The sequence below is a fragment of the Anoplophora glabripennis genome, unplaced genomic scaffold, assembly GCF_000390285.2.
Source record: "Anoplophora glabripennis isolate ALB-LARVAE unplaced genomic scaffold, Agla_2.0 scaffold597, whole genome shotgun sequence".
Lineage (NCBI taxonomy): Eukaryota > Metazoa > Arthropoda > Insecta > Coleoptera > Cerambycidae > Anoplophora > Anoplophora glabripennis.
The window spans coordinates 43396-52538 of record NW_019416697.1 but is presented as its reverse complement, the minus strand read 5'-3'; the positions used below and the strand labels follow the sequence as shown (position 1 = coordinate 52538).

Below are 9143 nucleotides of genomic sequence, written 5' to 3'. Positions count from 1 at the left end.
GTTGAGTGCGGTCAAGGTCCACCTACATTTGCTGGCAATCATTCAAGGCTGAATATATTTTTAAGTCACCAGCAAATAAAAGTTTACAGCAGTTAATAATGTCACTTAAATCGATGTTAAATAAGATGAAGAGAAGAGGGCTGTAACGTTTAATTTTTACCTTAAAAGAAGGCATGTATATTATTCTGAAAACTGAAACACTCAGTATTTATAAGGTTTTATTTCCTATTTCTTTAAACATCTCTATCCATTCAAAATTTGTATTTTCACTCTAAAATTAACATCACACTGTATAGATAAGATTTGATCTTTTATGTTAAAAGGAAAAGGATATTCGTATAGTCCACCAATTGGGTTTTCCTTGAAGAGATCCCTTTGCATACCTAGCTAAAAAGTAATTTCATTAATAAAATAAATAACATTTTGAAAAACGTACCTTTTTATAACAGTAGACAGGAGTGTTTATCGTTCCTTGGAGTTTTTGTAGGCGGCAAGTGGCATCTCGAAACGCAAAAATGCTGGGACCCTGAAATAAAGATTAAAATAATAGTTTATAAATATAAATTTTGTATAACCTAATTCATTTCGTGATATGGTTTAGAGATTATTTACGTATCTAACAATTAATTAACGTAGCTTACCTTAAAGTGTATCTCTTACAGGCTTCTTAAATTTAAAATTCATGTAGTCCACTGGGCATTGATTCTTGTTTGTTTATTTTATTTCAAATTTGACATCTCGCCATATTGTCTCCTTCTTCTTCCGTGATTATTGATCGACTTAAATTAAGTCAAGTAGAGTCTGCGCGGTACAGTGTTGCCCGATTGTGCATAGCATTTTTAATGTTGAAAACTCCCGATTATGACATCGTCTTATTTTAGTTAGTTAATTTACACTTAGAATATAGTATTATAGCCTTCCGTTGCATTGTTGTATCAGGAAAAACCAATATTTTCAATTATTTCCGACATGCTTGACTGTGATTGGCAGAGCTATTGTCCAATCACACTATGATTAGTTTCCAAGGGGGGGTTTTTCCGCGCGCTTTCTGGGTGGAAAGACAGGAGAAGGTTAGATTTTTTGGAGGGTGTGTGTGAATTGGTGGCCAGTGAAAAATCTATGATTTCTGAAATCATCTTTAATTAGGAGCAATTTTTGTGGCCATTTATCAAGAATTTAGGGGTATATAGTGCTGTGGATTATAGTATTTTTGGTGTAAACCCCTTATTCTGACTTCTTATGAAGGATCACTGACACCACGCCGTGTGAAAATCGTATCCCCAGGAAAACGAATTGAGGTAGGCATTAGTTATTAGTTATTGTACATTTTTAGCGGTAATTCAATAATATTTAGTAATAGTTCAGTTCAAATTGCAAATTGTAAGAATTGTTTCCTTATCATTAGATACCATAAGGTCCGTATTCGTCTGTCCGCATACGCAGATAGCCTACAAGCGGCAAGTTTTATAAAGAACCCCTTAGTTAAGGGTAAGTATTTTTATTATAGTTATTTTTCTTTTGTTTTACATTTAGCCTTTTGTAATAAGCTCTATACTTTTGTAGCTGTAGTAAAATTTAACCATATAGGCAATGGCATGCGACGTTGCCAGTTTATTTTTATTACTAAAAATTTAGGTAAATTAATTTGTTAAAATAATACGTCACGTTGTGACCATATATATCATATGTATTGCGCCATAGCATTAAATTAATGTTCTTTTTTTAATTTTCCATTGGGGTTTTTTTTTGGGGACCACACATTCTTGGAATATTTCCTGAAAGCTTGATTCCTTTTGTTTTTGAAGCTGGTCTTCTACGTAACAGCATTTGGAACACTGTTGACGTTCCTGTACGTATTCAAATATCTCCTGTGACAGTCTCAGCCAAGCATTACGCAATCGGTGCTACCACGTCTACCATCATTCGTCATCTCATAGGAGTTTTGGTACAGCTCCGTGGAAGATCCTCTACCAGACATATTTCTTGGATAAGAAAGGATATCACGCAAGTTTTTGAAACAAACATTTTGCTTTTATTTTTTTTTCTCTATGCTTAAATTTTGATCGTAACATTAAATTATTAGTATTGGTAATTTGCTATTGCTTAGTAACATTTATTATTTGCTTAGCTTTACTGGCTTATATCCGATTGTTTGCATGTATGCGCTTGTTAATATTCTTTATTTATTGGCCATATTGGCACATTTACATTGTTTTTTTTTTTTATATTTTCTCTTTATTTTCCGCTTTATTGACTAGATTAATTGACAGCATTTTGTAATACGCTTGCGGAAATTAGGGGTACTTATCTGCTTATTTACGGTATACACCTGCTTGTGTGTATTTATGCGCATGCGCCTGAGCTCAAGCGACGCCATTTCGAAGCCTATTGCCTGTCTTTTGCATTTTGCTTAAATAGATTTTATCTCCCTAATCTCTAATCGTTTGCGTAGCTAGTCTCAATATTTGCTTTTGCTATTAATCAAAATACTATTTCAATTTTCAGACAGTATTCAGTAAATATACAATTAACTCAATAAGTGTAAATACGTAAAATAAAATATATTCATCTTGTGTTGTACTATTATCGTATTTTATTTATCGTCGACCTCTTTTTGACTATTTTCGGAAGTCGACAGTCAACTATTAGGGTATTTGTACGGCTATAGAAAATTTGTCTGGCGCCCTGTTAACATCTAGAAAACCACTCCCTTCTCCACAGAGTTAGCCAAATACCCAAAAGGTATAACATTGACGAGTTGTAGGTCACAGGGCCCAAGATAGATCCATGGGGAACTCCAAATGTTTATAAAAAATGCTAATGCAAATGTTTATAAATGCAAATAATTAATATGACTTTAAATTAAATGTATGGAGCGATATTTTTTTCGGAGATAGCTTTTTGGACCATTATTGGACCAGTATTGGTCTGTAAATGTGCTTATTTTAAATTGCATCGGTCTTCCTATTAAATCTTTTGCAAAAATTTATTGTAAAACTTATTTCACGGATCCAATTTTATGAGTAAAGTTCCTGATGTGACCATAAAGGATATGAGCAATAAAAATCAGCACGTTGGCGTTACTCTATATTTAACTACAATTATCTCGAAAAATAACCACTTTATCGTTATGAAAAAAGAATACATTACTGAAAGTTTAAAGATTAAGTCATTCTATAATGACGCTTCCATTAGTGACCAGGGATTTGGCCTTTATGTATGCCATACGTCTCTAATAAAACATAGCTTTAACCATAGTTAATCAAAATAATATGCACAAATAATTAAAATAATTTGAAAAAAACACTTTGAATATTATCCTATCAGTATATGTTCCGTTATTTGTGAAACATTTTGTATGTTGCAATGTAATTTTCTTCTCCCTTAGAAAGTTTAATATTATGATATATTCCTCATTTTTTGTTACTCAAAGACTGGTTACCAAAAATTAAAAAATTTTAAATTTCCATAGGACTAATCAACTCGCGGCGTGTCATGTTGGTTATAAATAAACAATACGGAATATTTTCATTTACTTTGTCAAAAGTAGCACCATCAATATATAAAGAACTGAATAATTTAGTGTTTGGAGGCTAAATGTGTTTAGTTTCCGCTAAAAGAGTAGAAGTCAATAAATACACTTAAGTTGTGACAACAAACGAGTAGAACATGCTTTCAACATGTTTGATTTTAACTTTACATCACAAAGTATCATTATCATCATTATGCGTTATGCGTATTGACTTAATAAAATAAAATTGATAGTAATACTTTTATAGTATTTAGTTATACTAAAGAAATAACATTACATGAAAGCTGTTGAATATAATAACTAAAAAAGTGCAATACACACAATAAGCAAATAAATAATCAAGCGGCTGCGTCATGGAATAATAAGAAACTTAGTTAATTCAGATTATTTTAAATGCCATTACAGTTAAAATAAAAGAAAATTTTTATGGATTTGGGAAACACAATTTTGATTACATCACGGACCTTAGGCTGTTAAACTTAGTAAGTTTTAAGTCAAATACTCGTTCACTAAAAATCTGCGTTTGCGGTTACTTATTTGCTCTTTCCGTTTTTTTCCAGTATCCAGCAACGATCAGTTTTAGGTCACTCTGTATGGGTAACCAGTACTAATTTTAATTCTAATTATACCTAATTATAATTATTGTGCATAATTTTGATACTATGTTAGGTGACCACAATAAAAAAAAATACATTGAAAGTCGTAAGAACAAAACAATTTTTATTTAGAGTAGGAAAAACTTTAATATTTGTCTATTACAATCTTGTATTGACCATTTCACTGAAGCTTTCCCTGATATAGACGTTGATTATGACATTTTTAGGAAGCACAAATCAATACTTGTCAAGAGATATGAAGAAAAACATTGTATTTGTAAGGGGAAATCAACAGGCAGGCCAACAGTTTTAACTGAAAATGCAGTTGACGATATTCAACAACGTATGGAGAAGAGCCCTAAAAAATCTATCCCCCAGTTGCGTGCCCAAACAGGCATGCACGTAGTTTTTATGTTACACACATTAAATATTTGAAACTACATTTATAATTAACTTAAAAGCCTTAAAATGAATTTCTGTGTGTATTAAACTGAAATTTTCATAAGACGTTGTGAGAATGCGAATCTGCAGTGTTAACTGCAGACCAGAATCATGTAGATAAGATGAAGCAGCACAAATTTGAAACTGTTATATGGTGTAAAAAAATTAAAATTTTATATCGTTTAAAGCTAACATACATTTCTGAATATTTGTTTTGTCGATAGGGTTCTACGATCAACGAATACGGTATTGTGAATGGTTCAATGAAAATCTGAACAACTATGATTTATTGAATTTGAGTTTTTTTTTTTGACGAATTACGGTTTGGATAATTTCAACAAGATGGGGCACCAGCATACACTGCAGCAGAAACGGTTAGATATTTGGAAGAATTTTATGGGGATCGAATTATTAGTAGAGGATTGTGGCCTAGTCGAACCCCTGAACTTACACCTTTAGATTATTATCTCTTTGGATGTATAAAAGATAACATTTTCAAGCAGCGTGTTCACACACTTGAAGACCTAGAAGTAGCGATTCGCCATGAAATCGAATCCATTACGCCAAATGAATTGGAACGTGTTTTCGAATTCATGAAACGGAGTGTACATTTACGTCTAGAAAATGAAGGTGGACATTTTGAACACCTTTTATTATAAAAACTAAACAAAATACCACTCACCAAAACACTTTTTAATTGTGCGTTGAGAATGTTAACTTTGTTAACAAAACACAGCATCGGAAAAAGTAGAAGTGTTTTGGTGAGTGGTAAAATTATTTTCTGTTTTGTATCGACATCAGACGTTCCAAACCTATCCTAAGATAAATAAAACTATTGTGACTTTTTTATATTCTCTACCTGTTAAAACTTCTAGCTTAAATTTGAACAACTGTAAACATAACTAATTTTTTACCTGTAACATATAAATTTTATGGCAAGATGTATGCAATATATAATAATAAAATTTTTAATAAACATTATATGTTTAACAATTAAATTGTTTTTTTTTAATTTGACTTATTTTGGTGTAAGCGGATTTCTTCATTTCAGTCAGTCAGAGTTAATGTAAATTTCTAAATTAATACATCAAAATAAACAGGAAATACCAATTTATATTGGGAACTGTACTCGGACATTAATGAAAGCCCTGTAGTTGCATTGTTAGATATGTAAGCATCTTCGAAATTAATAACTTTGTGTGATTAACTCTTTAAGCTTTAAGTGAATTGCAAATAGTGATTTGCCGACAGCATTTTCTTCTATCTTTTGCTCTTTACCTTCAATTGCATCAGATTTTGGTGAGTTTTCTTTTCTTTTCTTTTTAACATACAGTTGAGCGGCCTATCTGGGCTTCACCTATCTATTTAATGATGCATGTCTCGTTTGACATCAGTTATTGCAAATTTATATAGCAACTCAGTACTTACTATTACATAGTTTGATGAAATTTTATATTCCTTAAATTATCATACATCATAGATGTGATATCCTGTATTATTAAAATCGTATTTCACATATCAAAAGTTTTATAAGCGTTAGTACATGAACACGCTTTTATCACGTTTACGACTACAGCTAAGAAATCCGAGAAGTAAAGTGGAACATTTCCACGGAGCCTGCATTGCTGTTTGAACAAACAAACGCTGCTTGAATTTTATCCTGGAACATTAAATACAGCCAGAGTTAAAAAATAGTTGAATACTGATAAAAATCCTGTGCAGTAATTTGACTAGCCGTATTCGAATTTAAAGCCAGAATTTCCTTAGCAGGTCCTGTTTTGCCTATAACATCAAGGCATTCTTCTATCGGGCGTCCCAAAATTCACAAAAAATTTGAATTTTGCGAAATTTGTACGGCAAAGTGTTACCAACGAAAAAAAAAAGACAGCTTAACAGTTCAGGGTTATTAAAAATCGATCTCTATACAAAAGAACAGCGCGTTTTCATTGTTAAGCGATATGTTAAAAAAAAAAGAAAGTTTGGTAGCTACAGTTCGCACTTTTCGTACAAAATATGGTCGGAATAGTGATTTAACTTCATCAACTATGAAGAGATTAACTGAAAAATCCAGGAACACTGGGCCAATTAGTGACCGAACCAAAAAAAAAAGAAGCAGTTCGTGAGAGTGTTGCTAAGAGTCCAGGAATATCAAAAACTTGCATACTTACAAAGTTCAATTGACTCAAGAACTGAAGCCTACTATCCACGCAGAGCAAAGAGAGTTTGTTGAAAGGATTATGGAACAATAACAAGAGGATGGTGATTTTTCTAATTTTAATAAATATTGTTCTACAAATCTGTGCTATATATCGTTGAACTGAAATATCGATTATCCAGGTGGTCGCTTAAGCTTTCCGAACACGATAGGGATAATTACAACTTAGATGATATAGGTACCCTGTAATGTCTTTCACTAACTGATTGGTAAATTTGGACAGGGACGCTAATAGTGGTTGCGAAGGTCCAGCCATCTCAATTAAGGTCGTGAATCAACTATTGAATTCTAATTAAGTTGATGATTCTTTTACTTTTATGAAATTAACGATAAATAAAGTTTGAATTAAATTTATAGTCCAATTAAATCGCAATTTTGGTCAACTTGCCTGAATTTTTTATAATAAGTTAGTTTGAGGTATACAATACAATTACAACATGTAACACTCTCTAATGGTTCGCCCTGTAATAAAATTATAGGTCTGGATGTTATAAGTTTTTATTAGCACCAACGAAAGTTGACAAGAATAAAGCAAAAACTATACTGTACATATGATCCAACGGAGATGCTTTAAATAGGAAAAAAATAATATGCATCAGCATTTCTGGAATAAGATGATGCGACAGGAATGCTGATGTTACATTATATGTTATATTAGATATGTTTTTATACTGAAAAATAAAAATAGAGGTCATACAGGGGCTTTATATTACACTGTATTATTTATAATGTACTCATAAATAAGCTGCATAAATAAATAAAATGTAAAATGTAAAAATAAATATGTTATGTTTTTTGTGTGAGCTATTGATATTTCTCTAGATTTAGTTTCATCATTATCCTAATAAAATCTCAATGTGCAATTCGAATGCTAACAATATTTCCCAACATATAGCGATAAGTAGAAATAGAATCGCGCAAAATAAAGACACAGACGATTCGCAGTGAGAAATTGGCCGTTAGTGTGAAACCTTATAAGATCTAAGGTAATAACAATAATGCATTGTATTTAATAGATATTCACATCGAATTTTGATTTAAGCAACATGTTTATAACATTTCCGTTTAGATCAAATAAAGCAAAACTATATATTGTGAAATACAAAAAATCTCAGAACGATTTAGAGAGCTAAACATCAATACAGATCAAAGGAAAATTAAAATAAAAATAATGATCAAATCCGACACTCGAGTTATATTAAATATTAAATTAAATTAAAAAAATATATATTAAATTAAATTAAATCAATCCAAAGATAATACACTAGATGGATAATGGGAGATTAGAAATCAATCAGTAAATGATAAGTTATAAGCTATGAAAGATAAAATTTTGTAGAGAAAACTAATAGAATTTAAAATGATCCGGACAAATGTCAAAATTAATAAACTTTTGTAAATTTAAAATATTAAAATTAAGAAATTTAATGCTAAAATAGCATGAAAGGATACTTAATTTAATAATCACCTGAGCACATAAAATAACAAGATCCTAAATGTGTTAAAGTAAATTTTAAAAAATCCATAATATGTAAATAACGATAAAGTAACGAAGGATAAAAATTTTGATATAACTCTGTGCCAGATAATAAAAAATAATAAAATGTTAAGTTAACTATACTTTAAATGAAATTCCATAGGTAAAATAAGATTCACAATATTGTAAACTATTGAATTTTCATAAAACCAATGTAAAACGATCCTCAACGGAAAAATTTATAGAAATTATAGTTAGTGTGTGGAACATTCCGAATAATTGAGTATAAGGTGAAAGACTGATGTCCAGAGACTACAATACTTCATATCGTTCCATATAAAAACATTTTTTTTAGATAAACTTTCAAAGTGAAAACGGTTTCGTAGTACCTACAAGTAAACAGACTGTAAATTACAGAATTTAAGCAAATGGACAGTATAAATATAATAAAAGTAAAGGGTATAGGACAATGTTTAAACCCAAATGCTTAGATTTTAGTTAGAAAAAGTTTTTTTTGAGAGATTTGCATAAATATGTTAAAAATAGTATTAGGTTAGGAAATACTCGTACTATATATATTCGTTATAAGCCAACGAATCCAAAAATGATAATCATTTTTCCAAAAAGACAAGCATAAGTCCAAAATTTCCAGGCAAAGTTTTCACAAATTCAAAGAAACGTCAATTGCTTAGCAACGATGATCATTTGTCTAGGATATTATAAAAACAGGAACGGGACCAAACAAAGGGAAGTAGTAATTTGGCAGTTGTCGAAGTAACATGTAACATGTCAAGCCTAAAAAACAAATTAACAAAGTAAAATCAAAGTTTTATATGAAAAATAACGTACCCCGAATATAAGTAGATAACCTAGTACGAAGAA

General features: G+C 30.7%; 1 long non-coding RNA gene across 1 annotated transcript; it reads right to left on the bottom strand.

The window, feature by feature from the left end:
* Positions 1-371: 371 nt before the first annotated feature.
* LOC111691847 lies at positions 372-958 on the bottom strand. Its single transcript, XR_002763069.1, has 3 exons — positions 642-958; positions 437-526; positions 372-383 (listed from the first exon to the last, which is right to left on the bottom strand). It is a non-coding gene; the product is annotated as an uncharacterized LOC111691847 (long non-coding RNA).
* Between the last annotated feature and the right edge of the window lie 8185 nt (positions 959-9143).